This window comes from Carcharhinus amblyrhynchos, chromosome 20 (genome assembly GCF_965287045.1).
Source record: "Carcharhinus amblyrhynchos chromosome 20, sCarAmb.v2.hapA, whole genome shotgun sequence".
Classification (NCBI taxonomy): domain Eukaryota; kingdom Metazoa; phylum Chordata; class Chondrichthyes; order Carcharhiniformes; family Carcharhinidae; genus Carcharhinus; species Carcharhinus amblyrhynchos.
Window position 1 is genome coordinate 21,717,764 of NC_137343.1, and position 26,415 is coordinate 21,744,178.

Genomic DNA, 26,415 nt, shown 5'->3' on the forward strand with positions numbered 1-26,415 from the left:
ACCCCAATGTCCCTTTTAAAGAAATAAAGTTTATTTATTAGTCACAAGTAAGGCTTACATTAACACTGAAAAAAGTTACTGTGAAATTCTCCTAGATGGCACATTCTGGTGCCTTTTCGAGTCAATGAACCCAACCAGCATGTCTTTCAGACTGTGGGAGGAAACCGGAGCATTCAGACAAAACCCATGCAGACACGGGGAGAATGTGCAAACTTCACACAGACAGTGACCCAAACCGTGAATCGAACCAGGGTCCCTGGCACTGTGAGGCAGCAATACTATGGGATGTATAATGGCTGTCAGTATCCGAAGGTGTGTGGTTGGGGGTGGGGTGGGGTGGGGTGAGGGAGGCACTCGCAAAATATGTTTCAGCAACTCTGCTCCAAGCTGATGACTTTTTTTGGCAATTATTGTGTGACCTTGGGGTCTGACTGTTTGTATGCTCTCTCCCTCTCTTTCTCTGGCAGTTACAAAACATCAGTAAAACTTCAACACAGAGGAAATAACACCTTTTGTCACAGTTCCTTTCAGCAGAAAATTAATTTTGCTTCTCATCTTCTCACATAAATCTCAAGCCAGAGACATCAGGGTGAAGAACTCTTGTGGAGCTCAGGTAAACCTAGTTATGAATGGCAGTTCCTTTACCAGATTAAGAACTGTTAGGTAATTCCACTACGTTTGTACAGTTCCTCATTACATGTGGGAGCAAATAAAAAGATATATAGAAAATGTCTGATTTGAAGGGGATAATCTCTTCAAAAAGCTTCTGGGCCTCCCTCTGTGATATGCATGGCTTAAAATAATACAACTACAATTCTATATGGATAACAGCGTAAGCCTTTCGTGTAAAAGCTGATCACAATGGACTCCTCAGGAATTGCTTCATGAAGCAGCCCACTTAAGGTTCTTTGTTACTTTTTTCATCGTCCTTTACCCATTGCTCAATGTATTTGTGGAGTGGTGGAGTAGCAGCAATGTTATTGGATTAATAATCTAGAGACCTGAACTATTACTTAGAATCTCAGAATATTTATGGGGTAGAAGGAGGTCATTTGACCCACCCAGTCTGCACTGGCTCTCTGTAAGAACATTCTCCCCAGTCCCACTCTCTTCACCTATTCTCACAACTTTGCACATTCTTTTTTTCAGATAGTAACCCAATTCCGTTTTGAACACTTCAGTCGAATCTACCTCCACCACCTTCTCAGGAAGTTCATTCCAGACTCCAACCACCCTCCCGGTGAAAACATTTTTCCTCACATCACTTCTACTCCTATTCCCCATCATTTTTGATCTGTGTCCTTTCGTTCTTGATGTACTTTTGAGATTGAATAGTTTTTCACTATTTACCCTGTCCTCAGGATCTTGAATATTTCTTTCAAGTCTCCTCTCAGCCTTCTTTTCTCCATGAAGGCAGACACTACCTCTCCAACCTACCCTTATATTATAGTTCCTTATCCGTGGAATCATTCTTGTGAATCCCATCAGGACTTTCTCCAATTCTTTTACATTCTTCCTCAAGTATGGCAACCAGAATTGTAAGCGGTACTCCAGATGTGACCTAACTTGTGTCTCATATATGTTCAACATGGCCTTTTTCACTCTTGTACTCAATGCCCCTATTAACAAAGCCTGGGATACCATATGCTTTAACCGCTCTCTCAGCATGCCGTGAAAACTTCAATAGCTTATATGCTTATACGCTGAGGTCCTTTATTTTTCTACACCTTCTTTTGAGCTTTTCACTTTAGTTTAGACTGTCTTGCCACATTCTTTGTGCCAAAATAAAATACCTTGAATTTCTCTGCAATGAACTTTATCTGCCACTTGTCTGCCCAACCCACCAGTATGTCCAAGTCCTTTTGAAATTCAAGACTATCCTATTACAGTTGAGATTGTTTCCAATCTTTCAATCTCCAATACCCTAGAGACATGAGTTCAAATCTGACCATGGTAGCAGGTGAAATTTAAATTAATTAATAAATCTGCAATAAAATGCTTGTCGCATTATCATTAAACTACTGTTCAGAAACCTCAGATGTCTCATGAATCTCATTCAGGGGAGAAAAGCTGTCACCTTTATCCGATCTGGCCTACATGTGACTGCAGTTCCACAGCTATGTGGTTAATGCTTAAGTGTTCTTTGAAATGGTGCAGCAACTTAGTTGCATAAAACTACCACAGAAATTAGCATTGCACCTACACCACGTGGATTGCAGTGGTTCAAAAAGGTGGCTCACCAACAAGGGTAATCAGCGATGGCCAACAGCTACTGGCCTTGCTTGAGAAGCCCACATTCCAAAAAAGAATAATAAAAGCCAATGGTGTTCATTTTGCCAGGAAGGGTTCCATTTTGACACTTCTGTCTAGAAGCACTTCCGCGTTATTTATCCTCCAACAGATGAAGATGGGGTATTCACTTTGGAATATGGAACGTGCTGGAGAATTCAAATGTGGAGCTAGCATTTGTGGAGGAGTGGACAAGAGATGTGAATACAGTGACATACAACATCTGGATCAGAGGTGGCTCACCCCATAGTTAAAGTGACAGATAAAGTTCAATGCAGACAAAGCTGAAGCATTTCATTCTGGCCCAAAGAATGTGGCAAGACAGCCTAAACTGAAGGGAAAAGCTCAAAAGGAGGTGTAGAAAAAAATGTTTGCACAGCATGAAGATTTTGAGCTGCTACAGCTCTTCGAGCCACTGCAAGAGATCACTACCACATCAAGCAGCCAGCAGGGCAGGGTTTTGTGAACATTTTTTATCTTTTGCAGTGTCGGGACGAGTAGCAGACATGCTTTCAAGTAAAAAATTGTCCAAGTCTAAGCAATTTCTGCGTGTTCTGTCAACGCTTGTCTGTCTTCAGGATGTCCTAGTCAACTTGACTCCCAACAAGTTACCTTTTTGATTGCAGTCACTGTTACGGAACTCAAATCAAGAACAGGTTACAGTGTGTGTTCACAGTGCTGAGAGATGGAAACAGTGGGAGTAAGGACCTCTGAGATAGTATTTGAGGGTTGGGATTAGATGAAGAGGGCAGAGAAGGACTGCCTGAACAAACTAACCAAACATAAAAATAATTTTCATGATTTGAGAGCAGCTAAACAAGGCCTCATCATTTTCTGACTTTCAGCTGTTGTAGGCACTAGGTATACTTCCAAGATAATTAAATCAGCTAAAAAATCATTGTCCTGAAATAATTATTCTGCTTCCCTCTCCACAGATGCTGCCTGACCTGCTGAGTGGAACCAGAATCTTGTAACAGTATCCTGTGCTTGTTTCAGATTTCCAATATTTTGCTTTTGGCAATTCTGTTTCTATTCCTTTCTTGTGCGCATCAACCCTCCGACACCATGCATTCCTCCTTTTACTAATATTATCGCATTACCCCTTTTGTTATCATTCTCTTAATCTATCTTGGAGACAGTATAAATGCAGATTTTCTGAAATGTGGAGCATAAATTGCAAGGAAGGTTTAGGAAGATTATGGAACAGTATGATAGAAGGAATTAAAACTACAAAGGGATGGAATAGAATTGATAGAAGTAGATTATTTCCAGTTGGTGGGGAGGGAGGTGGGGTATCACAGACGCATTATTAAATATAAGGGACTTGGATGAAATTACAGGAGAAATGTCTGTACACAGAAAATTTTGAGGCTGTAAATTGAGCCCAGTGTTAACAGTTGAGACAGAAAATGTATCAATAATTACAATAAGGTTGGATAGGTGGATGGAGGAAAAAGGGCCAGTGGGATGTGGGAATATAGCAGGTAAATATGATTAAGACAATCTGGCCTGGATTTTCCCACCCCAGGCAGGTAGCATGAGTTGCAAAATTGCTCAGCTCATCGTAATCGCCGTGGAAGCAACTCTCCCAAACAGTGAGATTTTCACTCTGGGGTTGTGTGTGAAAGAGGGCATCTGGCATGCTCCCACAGATGCAGATCAAAGATGGTCTCAGAAGGCGTTGAGGTGGGCTCTTTAAATGGTCTGCTTTAGTTTTCTGAGATATTGTCCTAGTCATTTCATTATTTTTTAAGCTCTCTAGCCATCAGCCCTTACACCACATCAGCTCCCAGCCATCACCTTTTGCTCCTATACCATCCATTCCAACTCATCCAATACCTACCGTGGGCAGACCTCAAGAGCCATGTTGAGATTAAATAAAGCAAAAGTCAGAATACCTATTACAACCTTTGCTTTAGTACAGAAACACTCACATTCACGACAGTGCAATCGAATAATTTAAATCCCATCAAGTATTTAACCCCTTGCATCCCTTGAAATGAACAAACTTATATTCATAACCTCATATCAATGACAGCTACTCCTTGAATAAATACTTTGAGATGGTGATCAAATTGTGAAACTAGGATTCCTTACTGGGATAATAATAGGTTGCAGAAAGCAGTCAAATATTAATGATAGCATAATTAGAACCCTTGGAGTAAATGCAACAAACAGCTATTGTAATTGTGAGGCCAATGTTTTTTCAACTCTCACTAATACAGACAGCCTATTTTAAAATGTTCAAAGGACTGGGGATTTACAGCTTGAAATTTTTTCTGCTCACTGGCATAGGCAGGCTGTCCTTTTTACTTTTTAAAGGGCTGGGGATTTAAATAACTTCACAGCTTGACAATTCAGTAGATCTTAACTGCCCTTCAAGAGCTTTTATGACTATTCTTAAAGATTATAATTCCCGCACTACATGTTAAAATGCTTACTGTAGGGAAAATGGAGTCTGTTTGAACTTAGCACTGTGTTCAAATGACCATGGTGCATTTGGGTTCTTCTCATGTGAGCCACACCCCATCCCTTCTCCGCAACCGGCAAAAATGTGATATGTCAGAAATTGGAGCAGGACTTCTGGATCTGGATCCACATGCCATTTTTAAAGTCTCCATGACTGCAGGATTCTGGGTCTTTTCTTATGTGGAGTGTATACACTGATATGGATTGTTTGAACTAAATGCTATGTTTCCATAACAGCAGTTTCTATATATATCTGTGAGGTGGAGATGCTGGCGTCGGACTGGGGTGGGCACAGTATGAAGTCTCACAACACCAGGTTAAAGTCCAACAGGTTTATTTGGAATCACAAGCTTTCAGAGCACTGCTCCTTCATCAGGTGTTGTGAGACTTCTTACTATATCTAAGTTAGGAAGGCAACATTGAATAACAAGATCCCATGAGCAAAAAATGAAGTTAAATAACCATTTCTTTTGGCAACATTTTTATAATATTGGCACTTTGAGGTGAGGGATATGTGTGGACAGGGAGATGAAGTCTACAAATAGCAATGTGATAACATCTATGTAATCTGTTTCAATAACGTAGAGGAATAAATCTTGTCCAGGACACCAGGGAGGACTCCTTTGCTCTTTTTCTTGTAGTACCATGGGAAATTTCATATCCGCCTGAGAGGAAAAACAAGCCATAGATTTAAAGTCTCATCTGAATGCTAAAGCTGATTAACTGTCAGTAATTAAGGGACCTAGATTGAGGTGATACCTTGAATGAGAAAGAGAGCACACAAGCTTTCATCACCAGTGAATAATTTTGCAAGTATCATTGCTAGATCCTGGTGTTTCATCTCCAGGCACGTTTTGGAAGGAAGTAACATTGCCGAGCGTTAGTCCCGGGTCAAAGGGATAAGAGAACCGTTAATGTGAAATTTACAAATTGGAACTAAATAAAAATAGAATGTCTGATTTCCAACACTTAACATTATGTTTTGTCAAAATGTTCCTGATGGCATTGTGGTGGAAGCAAAAATGGTAATGGAGCAAGTTTAAAGCTTATTTGTTAGTGTCACATGTCGGCTTACATTAACACTGCAATGAAGTTACTGTGAAATTCCCCTAGTTGCCACAGTCCGGCGCTGTTTAGGTCAATGCACCTAACCAGCACATCTTTCAAACAGTTGGAGGAAACTGGGGCACCTGGAGGAAACCCTTGCAGACATGGGGAGAACATACAGACTCTGTGCAGACAATAACACAAACTGGGCCTCTAGTGCTGTGAGGCAACAGTGCTAACCACTGTTCCACTGTGCCTCCCCGAGTTGTCCACATCGCGGGTTCAAAATTGTCATGTTTGTATGATTTCTGTTAACATCAGCAGCGTCTATGTGCTCCTGCCACTAAACCTCTGCAGCTTACTCAGGTTGCTAGCAGTCACAGAACAGGGGCAAAAATCAGAGCTTCTGGGTTACAAGGGAACAAACTGCAGGTCACCTATACATGGCCCTAATGGTGAGGTTGCAAATCCCTCTTACAAAATTGCTGGTGAATACTCTTTGATTTCCCACAAGCTGGATTCTTCCTTGGGATATTGGGTTATGTGTCATTTGAGGCCAGATTATCACCAATTACCATTGATGATTTCTCCCATAAATATGCTGCCCGGCCACTCCAGAGGGGAAGGGCATTGCTGTGGGTTTGGAGTTACATGTGGGCCAAACTGGATAAGGACAACAGATTTCCTTCCCTAAAGGGCATGATTGAACTAATGGGTTTTTATAACAAATCAGCGCTTTCGCAGTCACTCATTACTTGAAGAACTCTTTAATTCTAGATTTATTAATTTAACTTAACTTCCACAAGCTGTCATTGTGGGATTTGAACTCATATCTCCCTGAAGCTTAATCAGGGCTTATGTATTACTAGGGCTATTAGTTCAGCAACATTACCGCTACACTTTCCTTTAGCTGGAAGCATTGATGGGATCCTAGCAATGGGGCACACACATGCACGCACTCGCACACATGTACATACCTCCTTAATAAAGGACAGATTCTTGCTTAGATGTGCCGGTAAATGGACATGCACTCAATGTACACTTGGTCAAAGGATAAATTCCTGATTCATGAATCTGTATAGTCTCAGAGGAAAACTGCTGCTTTATAAGGAGAGCTTCTTTTCACTGCTCTTTGTGCGGAGGGTGGCATCTTGCACGTGTTATCATTATAAAGGAGGTCAGTGACTCCATTGATGGGAGCTAGTCTGCTGTTCCAGTGAATGCATTAGGACACTATTCACAATAATGAGTGTAGAATATTGACATCTGCTGTACTGTGAGCTAACTAGAACTGACTGTAATTACTGCTGAAAATATCAATTAACAACTCATTGCTCTTATAGGATAAACAGGATCTTCAGCTGCCATGATGACAATAATTGCATTGTTAAAGAGATCCTCGCTATGAAGCCACAACATGAAAAGCATGTGCCGCAGCAAGAGCTTTGTGTACATGTGCAATCAGCAGAACAGCTCGGTAACAGAGGATCCTATGCTCTGTGGGCTGCTCCCTGGGGCTCACATTAAGGTAAACATTAACTACTGCTCGTGAAAGTCACTCTTTTGTCAGCCTGAAAGCTGTTGGTCTTCTACTGCAAAGAGTTGTCGATGACCAAGTGTTGCAGACTGGCCCAGCACCACATGCTGAGGAACGCATTAAAGCCTAAGACAGCTGTCACAAAGGCTCAGTGGGGAAAAACCACTATCTGAGGCCCTACCACCACAATACAACAATCAGCTGGAAACTGGGTCAAATTCCTCAGGCTGTATGATTGAGAAATATTAACTGTAATGTGTAAATGGAATGAGTAATGTACAGGGTGCGTTTAGTCTGCCCCACACCCACGGTATGTCTTCCGGTGGTGGAAGTGGCTTGCCATTGAGAGCTAATGAGATCTTCCAGTTCCACTAGTGTCTACTGTGTTTTGTGTGTCTTGCCAGTCCTGCCTCCTGTGGTACCTGCCGCAGTCACCTTTGGCAGGACCGAAAGATCCTGCTGATGGGAAGGCCTGGAAAATCCTGCCCACACAGTGTTGGTAAAAACTGATCTGTTTTGATCTATTATGTCATGTCATTTTTACGAAATGTACTTTTACAAATGTTATGAATAAATTATATTTCTGAAAAAGTAGAATCAGCCCAGACACGGTAAGATCAACGTTTCTCTGTTGGACAGCGCAGGCCAAGGTTTACATACCGATTCTCCTGGCTATGCATTTCTCAATCTACATTGTGAATCACCCACTGATCCTTGCTCAAGCTTGCCATCTCAGTCCCATGTGGAGGATGTAATCCTGCTCGTGCTCCCGGCAGACCGGTGGAATGGGGAGGACACATGGCAGCTGAATAATGCAGAGAAGTGCAAAGTGCTACATTCTGGTAGGAAGAACGAGAAACATGGAGTAAGTAGCATATCCCAAAACATCTCCATAAGGACCATGTTCCAATTTGTTCTTTTTGGCCCTAGCGTCTCACTTTGTTCTTGACAAACACCAATAGAAGTTGAAGAGGAAATGCACTGAAATGCTATCTGCTAGAAAACCCTGTCAAAGAACACAAAGATGTCTCCTGGTATTATGGTTGAGTAGATGCCAACTAAGGTAAGTGAGTGAAATGAATTAACAAGAGCAGCAGTTCAGCTTGAGGACAGCTTATGGTTTTACCCTTCTCCATTTCTTGTATGCTTTCATTCCCAGCAAGGTCTTTTCAAAGGGCTCTTCTCCTTGATTCACACGCTCCTTCTGCTTAGGTGTCATCTACTCCTGCACAGGGAGAAGCAGCTTGAGATGCTGGAAAGGCCACAATCAGAGGAAGCTATACTCTGCATCTCAATGCACATGTGGCTGAGGGAGAATTTACACACAGTTCAGTTTGGTTGGAGGAATTGTTGGATGAGAGTGCCAATTGTACAGTGCAACCTCAAAATGTGCCCTGATGTGGTCAGGCCTTATGAATCAAAAGCTGTAATGTGTCTGCCTGCTTGGCAGCAGTCAATGTGTTAACAGGGTGCAAGGAAACACTTTGTGGCGTACCCATTTTTGCCATCTACTGAATATTGATAGGTAGCCTTACCTTAAAGTTTTTATTTAAAGTTAATTTATTAGTGTCACAAGTAGGTTTATGTTAATGCTATAATGAGGTTATTGTGAAAATCTCCTAGCTGCCACATTCGGGCACCTGTTCAGGTAGAATGAGGGAGAATTTAGCCAATGCACCTAGCCAGCGCGTCTTTCAGACAGTGGGAGAAACTGGACGGCTCGGAGGAAACCCACCCAGACATGGGGAGAATGTGCAGACTCCACACAGACAGTGACCCAAGGCGAGAATCGAACCCAGGTCGCTGGCGTGTGAGGCAGCAGTGCGAAACACTGAGCCACTGTGCTGCCTTGTACGTTGGTAGATTTTCATGTAATTGCAAACTTTTAGCAAAATTTTCCCAACCTGCCCACCACAGGAATTATTGTGAGCGGGACACAAACCATGCCAATGTCCTTTGACCTTGGATGGGACTTTCCAGTCTTCAGCGAGCGCGGCCAGAAGATCCTGTCCATTGTGTTTAAATGTTCCCCAGGGTACCAGGGTGAACGCTTAACAAAGCTTAGAAAATCATAGTAGGGTCAAACAAAGTAAGGATGGCTTTACAGAAAGATGTAACCAGTGGTCATTTGGCATTGTATGTATCATGCCTGGGTCTTCGTCCTCACATTCTGAGCCATCAACCATGTTCTAAGTGGCTATCCCTAGTCTTTGGTTACTCTGTTTCTCGTCACAAAGAGGTAAGGGTGGATGGGCTACCACAGAATGAGAATGTTATGCCAGCTGCTCAAAAATCTTGTGCACACCAGATAAAGCTACACATTACTGTAGGAGTAGCCTTGGCAGTTGACCAACGTTCCTGTATGATCTATGGGCCCTTTAATGACCATATATGTTCAGTCAATAATGCTCTGTAATTGAGAAAAGCCAACTAAAGCCTCGAATCTGAGCACTTACTCACTCTGACACAACAACGTTACCATGATTGTATTCTTGGCCCTGGCTGCCATCATGGTGTGATAGGCCATGGTGTGGTGCCAACGGTGAGATCCTGGAAATGTCTCCCACAAAATCTGCGGCGGCACAATGACACAGTGGTTAGCACTGCTGCCTTACAGTGCCAGGGTCCCGGGTTCAATTCCAGCCTCGGGTCACTGTCTGTGTGGAATTTGCACATTCTCCCAATGTCTGTGTGGGTTTCCTCCAGATGCTCTGGTTCCCTCCCACATTCAATGATGTGCAGGTTAGATGGATCAGCCATGCTAAAATCCCTCCTGGAGTCCATGGATGTAGGTTAGATGGATTCGCCATGGTAAATGTGTGGGATTATGGGATAGAGCAGGGGAGAGGGCCTGGGTAAGATACTCTGTCAGGAAGTTGATGCAGGCTCAATGGGCTGAATGGCCTCTTCTGTACTGAAGTGATGCTATGAATTCTGAAAAGATCCAAAGGCAAAAAGATTGAGGGCAGTGGTGACTTTGACAGTCACTGATAAAGTATGGCCCAATAAGCCCAGTCAACAGCAAATCTTGTTCCAATGGGATGCCTGCCATCACCTGAGGCAACACCTTGAGTTTCCTGAGACATCGGTATGCCAACATGTCAAGGAAACTTATTCTCTGCTTGCACGCCCTGTGTGTTGGGCATGGCCCCTGCAAGCTGCAACCCTCTGCTGATGCCATCTTTCCTGAGAAGCTGCAGAGTGCAATAGTTCATTCAGAACCTGAACTCATCTGAAAAATCAAAGCTTCAAAGTGTAGGGTGCAGAGTTGATGTCAGAAACATGTGTAATGCTGCGGAAGCAGGCTAAGCTCCAAACTTCAGGTGAATAGGCTGTCCCACAAACCATGTCGAGATGCCAACCTCGCAATGAAACACAAAGTGCGGAAGAAACAATTTGAGTTCCAAAAATATACAAAGTGACCTGTCAACATAAATACTGTAAACAAAGCCTTTCATATATGCAGCCTGTGGATAATCATTAATCATTGTCATATTATGGGTGGCACAATGGCACAATGATTAGCACCATTGCCTCACAGCGCCAGGGACCCAGATTTGATTCCAGCTTGGTTTAGTTCTTTTAGTTTATTTAGTAGTGTCATAAATAAGTTTATATTAATGCTGCAATGAAGTTACTGTGAAAATCCCCTAGCCGCCACACTCTGGCGCCTGTTCGAGCGAGAATTTAGCATGGCCATTGCACCTAACCAGCACGTCTTTTGGACTATGGAAGGAAACTGGAACACCCAGAGGGAACCCACGTAGACACGGACAGTACAGTTTCCATAGTCATTGCAGTGTTAATGTAAATCTACTTGTGACACTAATAAATAAAAGTACATTGTAATGAGTCAGTTGAATCTATAATATCTCACTTTGTGAGTTCCTCGAAGCCCAGGATTCAAGCTTAAGTGACAAAGTGCAACGTTAATATTAATTTCATTGAGTAATTAACATATTAAAAGTGACAAACCATCTCTTCTGAATGGGTTGTGAGCACATGACCTGGTGCATTGAAATGAAACATGCAAGGTGGTGGGTTGGATCTGGCTTCCTGCATGTTCACATTTTCCAGGACTTTACCTTCCTCCCCTGCCCGCCATCCTCCACCTTCACCAATACTTGAGAGTTGGTCCAGGCTTAAATTCCCCTTACCTGTGTGTCTCAGGTTGCAAGAAATTGCAGGATTGCTATTATTGCACTGTATGTTTTTTTCTGGATCTTCTAGGAGGGCAAATTCAGGGCCTCTGCATCCATAAGACCATAAGACCACAGAACATAGGAGCAGAATTAGGCCACTTGGCCCATCGAGTCTGCTTTGACATTCAATCATGGCTGATATTTTTCTCATTCCCATTCTCCTGCCTTTTCCCACAACCCCTAATCCCCTATTACTCAAGAACCTATCTATCTATGTCTTTAAGATACTCAATGGCCTGGCTTCGACAGCCTTCTGTAGCAAAGAGTTCCACAGATTCATCGCTCTCTGGCTAAATAAATTCCTTCTCATCTATGTTTTAAAGAATTGTCCCTCTAGCCTGAGGTTATGCCCTCTGGTTCTAATTTTTCCTACTAGTAGAAACATCCTTTTCATGTCCACTCTATCCAGGCCTCGCAGTATCCTGTAAGTTTCAATATGATCCCCCTCATCCTTTTAAACTCCAATGAGCACAGATCCACAGTCCTCAACTGTTCCTCATACAACAAGCTCTTCATTCCAGGGATCATTCTTGTGAACCTCCTCTGGACTCTTTCCAAGGCAGGACATCCTTCTTTAGATATGGGGCCCAAAACTGTTCAAAATAGGATCTGACCCGAGCCTTGTACAGCCTCAGAAGTACATCCCTGCTGTTGTATTCTAGCTCTCTTGACATGAATGCTAACATTGCATTTGCCTTCCTAACTGCTGATTGAACCTACACGTTAATCTTAAGAGATTCTTGAACAATGAGTCACAAGTCCCTTTGTGTTTCTGATTTTCAAAGCTTCTTCCCATTTAAAAAATAGTCTATGCCTCCATCCCTTCTTCCAAAGTGCATAACCTCACACTTTTCCACATTGTATTTCATCTGCCACTTCTTTGCCCACTCTCCTAATCTGTCCAAGTCCTTCTGCAGCCTCCCTGCTTCCTCAATACTACCTATCCCTTTACATATCTTTGTACCATCTGCAAACTTAACAACAGTGCCCTCAGTTCCTTCCTCTAAATCGTTAATGTATATTATGAAAAATTTTGGCCCCAGCACTGACCCCTGAGGCACACCACTAGTCACCAGCTGCCATCCTGAAAGAAAAGCCCTTTATCCCCACTCTATGCCTTCTGCCAGTCAGCCAATCCTTGATCCATGCCAAGATCTTACCTTTAACATCATGAGCACTTAGCTTATTTAATAGTCTCTTAAGCGACACTTTGTCAAAGGCCTTTCGGAAATCTAAATAAATCACTGTTTCTCCTTTATCTAACTTCCTTGTTACCTCCTCAAGAACTCTAACAAATTTGCCATACATGACCTCCTCTTGACAAAGCTGTGCTGACTCAGTCCTACTTTATCATGCATTTCTAAGTACTCTGCGATCTCATTTTTAATAATGGACTCTAAAATGTTATGATGTGGGTATGCCGGCGTTGGACTGGCGTAAACACAGTAAAAAGTCTGACAACACCAGGTTTTAGTCCAACCTATTTATTTGATAATATACTCGCAAGCTTTCGAGGGGTTACCCTCTTCGTCAGGTGAACTCTCCATTCACCTGACGAAGAGGGTAACCCCTCGAAAGCTTGCGAGTATATTATCAAATAAATAGGTTGGACTAAAACCTGGTGTTGTCAGACTTTTTACTCTAAAATGTTGCCAGTGACCGAAGTTACACTAACCAGCCTATAATTCCCGTCTGCTGCCTCCCTCCCTTCTTAAACAGCAGTGTTACATTAGCTACTTTCTAATCCTCTGGGACCCTCCCTGCCTTCAGTGATTCCAGAAAGATCACCACCAATACCTCCACAGTTTCCTCAGCTATCTCTTTTAGAACCTTGGGGTGTAGTCCATCCAGTCCAGGTGATTTATCCCCCTTCAGACCCTTCAGTTTCCCCAGAGCCTTCTCCCTAGTGATGGCCACTACACTAACCTGTCCCCCCTGACTCTCCTGGAGCTCTGGCATCCCAATGGAGTATTCCACTGGTATGAAGACTGATGCGAAATAACTAATCAGTTCCTCTGTCATTGCTTTGTTTCCTGTTATTACTTCTGCAGCCTCATTTTCCAGTGGTCCAATAGCTAGTTTTGCCTTTTGTATATTGAAAAAAAAACACCTCCTATCTTCTTTCATATTACTAGCTAGGTTACACTCATTTTTTATCTTCTCCCCCCTTATTGCTTTTTAGTTGTCCTCTGCTTGCTTTTAAAGGCTTCCCAATCTTTGCCACTTTGTTTGCTTTCTCTTTTGCTTTTATGCTGTCCTTGACTTCCCTCATCAGCTATGGAAGCCTCATCTCCCCCTTAGCATGTTTCCTCCCTCTTGGGATGAATTTTTTGTGTGCCTCCTGAATAACTCTCAAAAACTCCTGCCATTGCTGTTCCGCTGTCTTCCCTGCTTGGCTCCCTTTCCAATCAATTCTAGCCAGCTCCTCCCTCATGTCTTTGTAGTTACCTTTATTTAATTGTAATACCGTTACATCTGATTCCAGCTTCTCTGTCTTCATCCTATTAGTTCTGTGACTCTCTTTGTGAACATGTTTTATCTTCCCAGTTTCTGAAGGTTTTAATTAACTTCATATTTCGTGCTTCGCTAGGAGTATAATTAAATCAAAATAAATTTGCACAGAATTATCACATCGGTGAACATCATTGGATCTCAAAAATACTGAACCACTGAAGACACGTCACAAAAGCTTTCATTCCCATAAATAGAGGCATACTGACAGACAAGGTCATGCTCAATATCTCAATAATCCTACATGCTACCTGCAATCCAGGCAGATGCAACCGCCCGGACCTCAATGCGGATGTGTGGAGTGAACAGGCGAAAGCTAACCTGAAAGGGGTGAGGGGTCGAATGCTAAATGTTATGCAAACCGCAGGGCTAACTCTCGGAGGAAACTGTGCGCTGGGAGCACTGCCTCATTCTGCACCAATATTCGGAGTACCAAAGACGATCAACAGATTTCTTCCATATTTGTCCCTTCTCCTCGAAGAAAGACATAAAATGAGCACTTACTCCAACAAAGCCAACATTCGAATTCATCGCGTCCCCAGATTCGAATTGCGTATAAATGAATTGACCTTGCAGTTTGAAACTCTTATTTTAGCTGATAGTATTCTGACAGAGGTTCACAAAGTAATAACCCTGGGAATCATACAGAGATTAAAATGCTAATATAACATGCAATCTAGGATGTAGTACCATCCCCAATGATTTGCAGCTGGAGCTGCCCAGAGAATTCAATTTATTCTGTGTATTATCTTATTTTAACCAGGTTTTATTAAAACAGAAAATAACAGAACTTTAAAGCAGAAACATTCACCGGGCTATTTAAAGTAGTATAGATAAGAAATAAAATCCCCCACAAAGAAACACAGAACCAAGACTGAAGAAAAATCTGTTTCATCCGATTGAGATGTATTTTTTATACCTAAAGTTAACTCTTACCCTGCTGAACATGATGTGGGGCTGACAGCATTGGACTGGGATGGGCACAGTAAGAAGTCTCACAACACCAGGTTAAAGTCCAACAGGCTTATTTGGCATCACAGGCTTTCGGAGCGCTGCTCCTTCATCAGATGAGTGATGAAATTCATATCTGAAGTTAACTCTTATCCTGCTGAACAAGCAGTAAGATTGTACAACTGCAGAGCCAATGATTCTTGTCCTGCTGAATTATCAGGATTTCCTTATAGATATGCAGCAAGTAACATTCATGGTGCTGAATGAACAGACACTTTGCAAAGTTAGTAACCCTTGCCCTGTTTCACAACTGAGGCTCCTTCCCCTGTGAATAAATAAAGCTTTTCTTCAATGGAGCATTTACAGAATTACATAGAACATAGAACACTACAGCACAAACAGGCCCTTTGGCCCACAAGTTGCACTGCTCATATCCATACAAACCAGGCCTATCTATAACTCTCAATCCCATTAAATCCCATGTACTCATCTTTTAGTCTCTATCTTATTGAGTCTCCATTGTTCAGTTAGCCCTCGACATTATGAAGACGTATGGGATGCCCGTCAACTCTGTAATACAAAATATTCACAACCCTTTGAACAGAAATAACCTTCCATCCAGACTTTATTTCTACAAATAAAATTTATTCACAAAAGCAGAACAAATAAAATATTGAACAGCACAACACTTGTGTTGACAATTCTGTTCATATTCACAGCAAATTGAATCTTCCAGCAGCAAACAATATGATCCAAAAGTTATGAGGTTACTGAGAGGAGAGGGAGTGAATATATGTAAGTGTGCAGATGATGATCCTTCCAGGACTGCCAACATTGGCAGAATCAGACATAGAACTGTGAGTTACTAGGCAAAGGTATGCACCTTTATTAATTGAGGCACATCTAAGGTGCCCTTCGAATGGAGAGCTTGCAAATTGCATGGAAGTATAAGATGCTATTTGCCACAGTTCCAATCCTTTATAAGGAAAAGGTAACTCGTTACCTTTGTAAAGTAGCCTCATTTAACTTTTTTTTAATTCAGAGGCCCAGACTACAATCCTGATGTAAGTGAACCCCATGACTGCCATTTGGTGGATTGGTACATCTGATCTCGCCAGATATAACACCACCAATCACACACTAGATTCCTGGGAGACCCCAGGCTCTGAGAACTCCCAATATTGGGAGTCACTGTTGCAGAACTACTCCCATCCATATCAATGATTTTGTTGTGACTGGGCAGTTTCGCTTGCTGAACAAAATCTGTTTGGCCAGAACTTTCAGATTCCAGCCTCATTTGTGGTCTTCACTCTCAAGGGCATCATGGCAGGATTACATTAGAAAGACCATGGATTTTTGTCCTCCCCAGGGACTAAACATTATCCCTTTTTTGAAATACTTTGTACTGAAAGTTGCAGGAGCCACTCACCGTACATTCACGTCTTCCCCTCATAGGGTGGGACTTTATACTTTTACCCATCAGATAATTCAAAGATGCAAGTTATGATTGTTAGCAAGAAATAAGGTTACATAGAAACAAAAAAAAACATACTTGAGCTGCCTAGCTATAACATTAAAAACATAAGTACACTCACTTCTGTCTTCAAATTCCAAACTCATTTGGTTATATTTTAATTGCAGTTCTTAACATATTTTTCCTTTTTAATTTCTTACGCTCCCTTCTACAATGAAAACTACCTATCTTTAGTTAGAATTACACCCTTATGCTAGCCATGTGTTGTCAGTTTTATACTTCCCAGTTCTTCAGTCTCTAATGCAGAGAAACTCCCATGTTCCAATCAATTTCAACTCTCTAAATAACATTAAAAAGGGAAGAATATATGACCAATGAATGGGACTGAAATATGTCAGTAAACCATGTTCCGATTACATCTGCCCTCTCTCCCTTCTTCATCTGATAGTCATGCTCCAGGCTTCAAAGTTGGTCTCCGTAGTGCTGCTGGTGGCAACACTATAGGAATGTGGATGTGCAAAAAATGGTGGCTGTTGCACTTGGAGTGCAGCCTGTACCAATTGCTGTGTTGGAAAGGGTGATTGGTTGGGTGTGCCATGCTGGGACCAGACGCACGCAGAATGAGAGGATTGTGATATTGCTTGGCATTTTAACACTGATTTGACATTCTGTCTGCCATTTTCCAACCTTACATCTCCTACTGGTGCCCTCTCTAACATTCATGCCCAACATGCGTTCAACTGCATGGAGGGATCACCGCTAGCTATTTAAAGGGATCGGGGCTGACTTTTCAGATGAGGCCCTTTTGATTTTCTCTTGCTGATGCAGGTGACCTCAATCGGTCTTGAGCTTGGTGGGCACACTTTTGCACTTCATCACCTTGGCATGGGCAGCAACAGTCTTGGCTGGCTGACAAGTGGCAGCAAGGACACTGCATGGTGGGGAGTGGGGCAGCAGTAATGGGAGTACAGGTGCTAACCCTGAGAGAGTAGAGTGCAATTTGGTGTGGGAGTGTCACCCAAAAACTGGCACTATCAAGTCTTGACTCCCCACATGGAATATCTAGGAAATCAATTTGTAGAATTAATGTCAATTTGGTCTAACACATCTGTTCTAGAGCATGTTTCTTGAGCACAATGAATAGTAACAACGGGGGTTGGTTTTAACCAAACCTGCCTCACAGGAATGGGGTGGTCACCTTATCACACCACGTTTCAGAAAAAAACCCTTCATTTCCACCTTGGGGTGTATAAGAAGGGGGCATGATATTTGCTCATGGAAGTAGTTTGCTCACTCTCCAGAATCCAGGACAGCCTGAGATGCAACTGACACTGAGTTGATGAAATCGCTAACATTTTGCAGGATATATCCCAGCTTAAAAAGGCCTTCAAGCAAAGAGTGTCAATCAAGCTAGATCAAAGGAAATCTTTCTCTCCTTTGAAGCAACTTCTGGCTCGTTTTATTAATTACTTTGAACATTCAAATGTGGATGCACATAGCTACATTACTCTCTTGGGAGATATTAATAACTGGGGTCTGAAACAATGCCTTGCTCAACTTTTGTCTAGCCTGACACACTATTAATGGAGATAGTAATCACAAAATATTTCAGCTCGTCATGACAAACTTGCTTGGATTATTATTTCACTGGCCTAAGATGACATTGTTTGGATTCAGTTTTGTTTACAGGCAACAACATAAATAAAATCAGCTAACTCTCTTCTCCGAGAATCTTCTTGCTAATTAAATACAGCACTGTGTATTACTAAGACAGAGGCTCCTAAATAATGGAGCACCTTTCAGAGTACAGCAGCAGAGTTTCATTTTCAATTTACAGCACCAGGGTCTTGCAAACAAATTCATATGACAAGATATCACATGGAAAGTCTATGATGTGAGGCAGAGAAGATCTCTGCTCCTTTCATTGATTGTATAAGAGAATTAGAGGCAGTTCACAGGAGCTGACCCATGCCTTGTGGAGAGGCTAAATACGACAACTCCCAAAGAAGGCACGGAAACCTCAGTGCGCTATGAACAACTCCCCATTGACCACAATACAGACAACATGCAAATTTGGCACTGCTTGCTGCTATATGATTTCAGCATCGACCAGCACAAACCATGCTGTTGAGTGATCAGATTCCTCTGCAGGGGACTAATATTGTGAGAGGTTTGAGCTGATCTGCACTCCTTGAAGGAGCTGCATTGTGGCTGAAGCAGCTTCTGGCAGTTTTAGAAATTTGGAGCAGAAGTAGGCAAATTCAGCCCTTTGATCCCGTTCCACCATTCAGTCAGATCATGGCTCATCTCTCCCTGGTCTCAAATCCACCTCCCCACTTGTTCCTCATATCCCTCTTTCCCCTTTTTTTAACGTCTATCTCCCTCTTGAAATCATTCAATGATTCAGACTCCATCACTTACGAGGCAGCAAGTTCCACAAATTCACCACCCTCTGCGAGGAGTAATTCCTCCTCCCTTTAGTTTTAAAACTACCGCCTCTCAACCTATACCTGTGTCCTCTTGTTCCAGGTTGCCTCATAAGAGGAAGTATTTGGCTTACATTTATTTTATCAATCCCTTTTAAAATTTTATATACCTCAATCAGATCCCCTCTGAACCGTTTAAACTCCAATGAGTACAAGCCCTGGCAGGACGTGAGTCTGACCAGCGAGTCATTGATTAACGTGGGGGAGAGCAGTTTCAGATGCTGTACTGGAGACGTTGATGAGGAGATGGAAAAGAGGAGAGACGCTCTGTAGTCGCAGGTGGCTCTCCTGCCACATGCACTGAAAGGAATCGAAGCAGATAGTAGAGGTTAATGACAAGAGACAAGTCCTGAGGACCCCGACAAAATGCCATAAGAAATTTAGTGCCATCACACATGTAGTCAAGGTCAGTCAGATGCCATATCCTACCAAATATAGCAATAGACTCAGACACAAACATCCACTCCCTCCATCACCAATGCTCAGTAGCAGCAGTGTGTACTATCTACAAGATGCACTATGAATATTCATTAAAGATCCTTAGACAGCACCTTCCAAACCCATGGCAATTTCCACCTAGAAGGACAAGGGCAACAGATATATGTGAACACCAGCATCTGCAAGTTCCCCTCCAAGCCACTCAGCACCCTGACTTGGAAATACATCGTCCTTCGTTGTCACTGGGTCCAAATCTGGAATTCCCTCCCTAATGGCATTGTAGGTCAACCCTTTAGCACATAGATTGCAGCGATCCAAGAAGGCAGCTCATCACCACCTTCTCAAGGGCAACTAGGAATGGGCAATAAATGCTGGCCAGCCAGTGTTGCCCATGTCCTACAAGTGAATTAAAAAACTTCACCAATTCACTAACCAGCCATCATGCTATCAACAATTTTTATTATTCACTGCTCATTTCTAACATGTACATGCCCCATCTCATTCTCACACGCCTAGCACTACTGCAAACCTCATACCCACATCTCACAGCTTACACACTTTGCCAGCTATTCAACTGTGACAGCCACAACACCTAAACCAAATTGCATGATGCTCACTTTTACATTTCCAGCTTTCTTGCAGAATTAAATGCAGACAACCAGAGGCAGCAGCGGCAAATGGGAAGGGGCAGGCATTCCTGCATGTGTTAACCCTGATGGGGGAAGACAGAGTCAGCTGTTGTTGGAACAGCCATTGCTGATACTGGAGAAGGACCAAAACTTTGGAAGCTCACCCTGAGGTCATGCAAGCTCAGCTGGCTGCCATCCCGGCTACAGATTAAAGTGGGCCAAGGGGCTTGAGGGTGCCTTGGCAATATGGGGATCTGTCCTTTGACTGATTACTAGGATTGCTGAGACCCTTTTTTTGAATGTTGGAAGTATCTCTGTAGACCAGGAACTCACTGTCTTTGTTTCATCTTGGGTTTGGGATGTAGATGGGATTCTTTAGGATTTGCTTGTTTCCCTAAGAAAGCTATTTTAGACAGCAGTTTGTAAAAGCCAATCTTTTTTATTTACAGACCTATATGGATCTCAGGACTCTGCACGAGCTTGTATTTCTGCTTCCCACCAGATCTCAGTTACTTAATCATGTGACTTTGTATCATAGGTACACTGCTCAGGTGCTCCTGATGTTAACCCTTTACTCTACATCGCTCCCCAAGTCATTGGGCAGAATCTTTCAGGGTGGGTTTAATGGCAGCGGGTGGAAGGGATGAAGTAGAACAATGTGGCAGGCGGTGAATAATTGGATTCCTGCTGGCATGAATTGATGGTGAGAATGTGTGTTCTGTCCATCATGGTGGGGTCACCATTTCTGCCAGAGGCCAGAGTGAAATGGCTTTGCGTCCCATTAATGGGACCCAGGTGAGGGCCCAACTGGATACCGACATCCGTTGAACAATCATCTGCACTGCCAGTCCAAAACACGTCTGGATCAACATGGCATGAAAATGTCAGAATTACCTGCAATAAGATCTTGGGCAATTTGTGGAGATCAGAAGGGAAGATGGAGGCCTCCAGCAACCAGACCATGAAACACAACATCCAGCAGTGGATCAGTGGATCATCTATGATATGGATTTTCTAACTTCAGGATCCTCTAGGCAATTAATCTTCTCCTTCGATAATAGGTGAGTAGATATTCGGAGCATTTTAAATATGGTGCCCAGATAAAATGGTGGAGAACGAACAACCCGGCATCCCAAACTGCACAAATGTTGGGAATTAATTAGGCCAGAGTCACATGATTTAGTGAGAATTCCCACTTGCCTCTGCAGAGGGAAACTATCCCCATTCCCATCCCTGATGGTCACTGACAGAGGCAAGTTAATATGGGTGTTCCATGAACACCCTGCAGAGATATGGAATGGGATTCTACAGCTTCACTCAAAGTCAACATCCCTCGCCCGCTTTGATTCCCGTGGTGCGTGGAGCAGTAAAATTCTTGTGATGGTCTCCTAAAAACATAGAAACATAGGAAATAGGTGCAGGAGTGGCGCATTCAGGCCTTTGAGCCTGCACTATCATTCAATATGTTCATGGGTGATCATGCACTTTCAGTATCCCACTCCCACTTTCACTCCATACCCCTTGATTCATTTAGTCACAAGGGCCTCATCCAGCTCCCTCTTGAACATATTTAATGAACTGGCCCCAACAGCTTTCTGTGGTAGAGACTTCCACAGGTTCACAACTCCCTGAGTGAAGAAGTTCTCCCTTATCTCAGTCCTGAATGGCTTACCCCTTATTCTTAGACAGTGACCCCTGATTCTGACCTTCCCCAAAACTGGAAACATTCTTCCTGCATCTAGCCTGTCCAATCCCACCAGGATTATATATGTTTCTATGAGATCTGCTCTCATTCTTCTAAATTCCAGTGAGTGAAAGCCCAGTCGATCCAGTCTCTCTTTATATGTCAATCCTGCCATTCCAGGAATCAGTCTGGTGAACTTTGCTGGATTCCCTCAAAGTGCTTCTGGATGTCACACCCAGTAAACAATGGAAAAATTATTATTTATGAAACTTTTTTGATTTCAACAAGGTAACCTTAATACTTCAATATACCAGTTGCATATGATATACAGGCATAATATTTTAACCATCGGCTATAAAATGTGCAGCACAAAAGGAGGCCATACAGCCCAACGAATCTACATTTGGTGTGATACAGTGACAGGGTGGTTGGCTCTGTTGCCTCACCGCATCACGGATCTAGGTTTGATTCCCGGCTTGGGTCACTATGCGGAGTCTGCACGTTCTCCCTGTGTCTGCGTGGGTTTCCTCCGGGTGCTCCGGTTTCCTCCCACAGCCCAAAAGACATGCTGGCTATACTAAATTCTCCTTCCGTGTACCCGAACGGGCACCAGAGTGTGGTGACTAGACAGTTTTCACAGTAACTTCATTGCAGTGTGAATGTAAGTCTACTTGTGACACTAATAAATAAACTTCCGAAGAGTAATCCGGCCTGTCCCCTCTCCTGTTCTTTCTTCGCACCCCAGCATTTTTCTTCCCTTTGAAGTATTTTACCATTTTGAAACTGATGGTGAAACCATTTTTGCCACCCTATCTGGCATTGTGGTCCAAATTCTATTCACTCATTACATAAAATGCTTTTTCCGCATGACGCCTCTGGCTCTTATGCCAATCATCTCAAATCTCTGCCCTCTTGTCATTGACCCTTCAGCCATTGGAAACAGTTGCTCTTCATTTAATCTAAAATGAAATGAACCTTTCATCATCAGTAATACTACCCAGTTCTGACCCATCACATATATACCTAATGTAGAAGTAACCTCCATTCTAAGACTTAGCCATTTAAAATGTATTTGCATGTATGAGTTGATATAAATGGAATCCATTTCGATCACACTCTGTTGAAGTAACAAATATGCCATCAGTGACACCATAGAACAATAATATGTATGTAGTTACAACACCAGTATTAACATTTACTCAGGTGAATAACTAAGTGGATTGAGATAGATGACTAGTAAATCTTACATGTTGATTAAACAACAATTTTGTGCAATTGTACTCTGAGTAACTTCACCCTGTTGAGTAAAGATTTTCTTTAATCCAATGCTACATATTTTCTTTGGCCAAGAGTATCTGCTGTAACCAGAATCTCACAAGGTTTTGAAACTGAGTTGTAATAAAAAGAAGCCAAAGAAAGAAGCTTTGGAGAGAACATATCTATTATTCGGATATGCATTCATGATTTAGGAGCAGAATTCTTACCCTCAAATGTTTCTAGCTTTCAGTGTCATGGGATGGGATTTTCCCCACATTGCAAGAAGTGCGGGAGTGGATGCAAATAATGGCATATTTCCCACTGGACACAATGGTGGATTTTCATGTTGTGTTGTCTGCAGTGCTGGTAATGAGATGCGAATATATTAAAATGACATTCCTGATGTGCCACGGCGGGAAACGCAGCCTGCCTTTGATGGGTGGAACAGACGGTCACAAGGCGGTTTTACAGTGACACAAAATAGGATTTTGGCCTTCTTGCAATACTTTCTGCTCTCGCCTGTCAGGACACCGGCCATGAAGCTGAGGTGGGGGCAAAGGGGGGTAATCCCCGTCACGGGGATGAAGAAAACCTTCATTTGCCAAAAGCCAGCTGAAAATTTGACTGATATCCCAGGCCCAGTTAACCCTAACCTGATCATTCCTCCCCTGATACAGCTACTAAATCCTTGACAGTGATGGGAAAAGGAGCATGGGTAAATAATACACAGCAGTGCAGCACTGTAACCAAAATTTGCTTCACTGTCCTTGCTGTTATTTTGTAATAAAATAAAACATGGGTGATAAAGATAGAATAAGGAAGCTGGAGTCTGGATTTAGATTATTACCTGGGCTAATGTTCTGGAGCAGGAATGATTGGGGTGGCATGACGGCACAGTTGTTAGCATTGCTGCCTCATAGCGCCAAGATCGTGGGTTTGATTCCCATCTTGGGTCATTGTCTGTTTGCACATTTTCCCCATGTCTGTGTGGGTTTCCACTGAGTGCTCCGGTTTCCTCCCACAGTCCAAAGATGTGCAGTTTAGGTGAATTGGCCCTGCTAAACTCTCCCACAGTGTAGTCGAACAGGCGCCAGAGTGTGGCAACTGGGGGATTTTCACAGTAGCTTCGTTATAGTGTGAGTTAAGCCTACTTGTGACTAATAAATAAAACTTTAACTTCAGGTTGAGTCACATTTATCTGTAGCTCTTCTGACCATAATATGGTGTTGAACAACAGACTGTATTCAAGTGATAATAATACATATTAAGAGGACTTGATCCCAGCTTAAAATCTTCAAATTTTCCAAGTGCACAGAATAACCTACAATCTCCCAAAATCTAGGTGAAGATGTTTACTTTGACTTTTTTTTATCCCCTCAGTGAACTCATTACCCAACAGCACCATGAAGACATCTATCATTTACTGTTTTCAATCATTATTCTTGGCATTGCCTATAACGATTTGATGAATTTCCACCTATCTCACAGAGCAGCCTGTACACACTGGCAGAACGATACAGGGATACGTCTTGTGAACCCACACTCGCTAGTGTCAGAGCGGTGATGAAGGTTCAAACTGGCAAATTAAAACCTCCCGTTCCAGCCATGTCAGCCCCGGCAAACTATCTTGCTCCTGATGAACTCATTTAGTTGAGATGATAGTAAAGCTTTGCAACTGCCCTATCAGGAAATGAGGGAGAGAGAAAAATAAAAATCAGCCAGAGTTCTCAGTTGTGGTCATATCTGGAGCTACCTGCTAGGTAGAGAGTCCGAATGTTAAATGAGGACATGTTCAGGCTTACCCTTTTTGTGCAAGGATCTACTTTACTCATAAAATAGCTGAAAGAACATTGCAAACATTACAAAATGACCATCTGAGAAAGTGCAATAATATTCAAGTTTTTTATATCTATCATCTTGCAGTCTGAATCAGTAGAGTCAAAGAAACCTTACAGACATTTCAAAATGCTCATTACAAATGATGCAAAGATATTTACGTTGTCAGCACAGTAAGGAGTCTCACAACACCAGATTAAAATCCAACAGGTTTATTTGGAATCATGAGCTTCATCAGGTGAGCAGAGAGGTCGTTTCACAAACATGGCATATAGGTAAAGACACAAATTACAAGATAATTACAGATTGGAATATGAAGAATGGTTGGAAAGTGAGTCTATATAGATCAAGTTGCACTCTGAAGTGCTTCAATACAATTGTGATGTACATGATATTCTACGTATACATTCAATGTGAGTCATATAGCCCGAGGGGATTCTATGCAATTCCCCTTCCCTTAGTATACGATGGTTGAAAGGTCTTTCCCCATTACACCTCTGTGGCTGCCATCCCAAGCTTTAGTGCGTCCCCCAGCATGTAGTCCTGTGCTCTGGAATATGCCACTCTGCAACACCCGGTTGGGGACAACTCTTTGCAGTGGAAGACTGACAAATTTTGGACTGACCAACGAGCATGTCCATAAAATTAAAGCAAATTACTGCGGATGCTAGAATCCGAAAACAAAAGAGAAAATGCTGGAAAATCTCAGCAGGTCTGGCAGCATCTGTAAGAAGAGAAAAGAGTTGCCATGTCAAGTCCACATGACCCTTTGCCCTGTTTCAGCTATGACCCTTTTAGCTTTGACGAAGGGTCATCTGGACTTGAAACATCAGCTCTTTTCTCTCCTTTCAGACGCTGCCAGACCTTCTGAGATTTTCCAGTGATTTTCCTTTTGGTTAAAGAGCAGGCCCAGGGCTTGCCACATCTGTGAGAGAGACGTCATAACCTTCCATTGCAAAATTATCTGTTTCTATGTATAAGTTGTATTGTATGCTCACTCTCTTTCAGTTAGCTCTGCTATTCAGTCAGGTATGGATTCAAGATAAGTCATCTGTACTGCCAGCTTAAATATCCAATAAGCAGACTGTTCAGAATATAAGCATCATCTCAGGAATCTTAAAATCACAAATAATACTCATTCTGTATTACACAAACTGGAACACATGCACCAGCTTCTGGCTATCTATTTTAACAAGTTCTTCATTCAATTCCAGATAGATCTCTAATCATAAATATTGTCATTCCAGCTCCTGTATTTTCTTCGCACTTGCAGGAATACAGTTCAGTGCTTTGAGCAAAAAGTGGTATAAATAATTCCTTTTAAAGTTTAATGGTTTGGGAGGTTAAACTTAACAGGCAATATGCAAATCATTTCATACACGTGGTTGAACTTTTATTCTAATTCTCATCCCACACCTAGGGGTGCACTAAGGCAGACTTTCATCTGCTTTCATTCCTAGTAATTCCCAGAACAGGTCACTAGTCTGTTGCCAAAGGCTCATATAGCTTAAGGGAGCCACTCCACAACAAGCATAACTGACCAAGAGTGTTTCCCACTCTTACCACCAGCCATTGGCATGTTGGAAGAATTTGCAGGTTCCTTAA

At 42.4% G+C, this 26,415-nt stretch overlaps 1 protein-coding gene across 1 annotated transcript in view; it reads left to right on the plus strand.

Annotated features, from left to right (window-relative positions):
- The first annotated feature begins 537 nt into the window (after window positions 1-537).
- The window catches only part of rtn4r (reticulon 4 receptor), a 57,338-nt gene continuing 31,460 nt past the window's right edge, over window positions 538-26,415 (plus strand). Inside the window, exons 1-2 of the mRNA XM_080208210.1 lie at window positions 538-613; window positions 7,149-7,333. The gene's annotated coding sequence lies outside the window, so the exon portion shown is untranslated. The remainder of the gene's footprint in view (window positions 614-7,148; window positions 7,334-26,415) is intronic.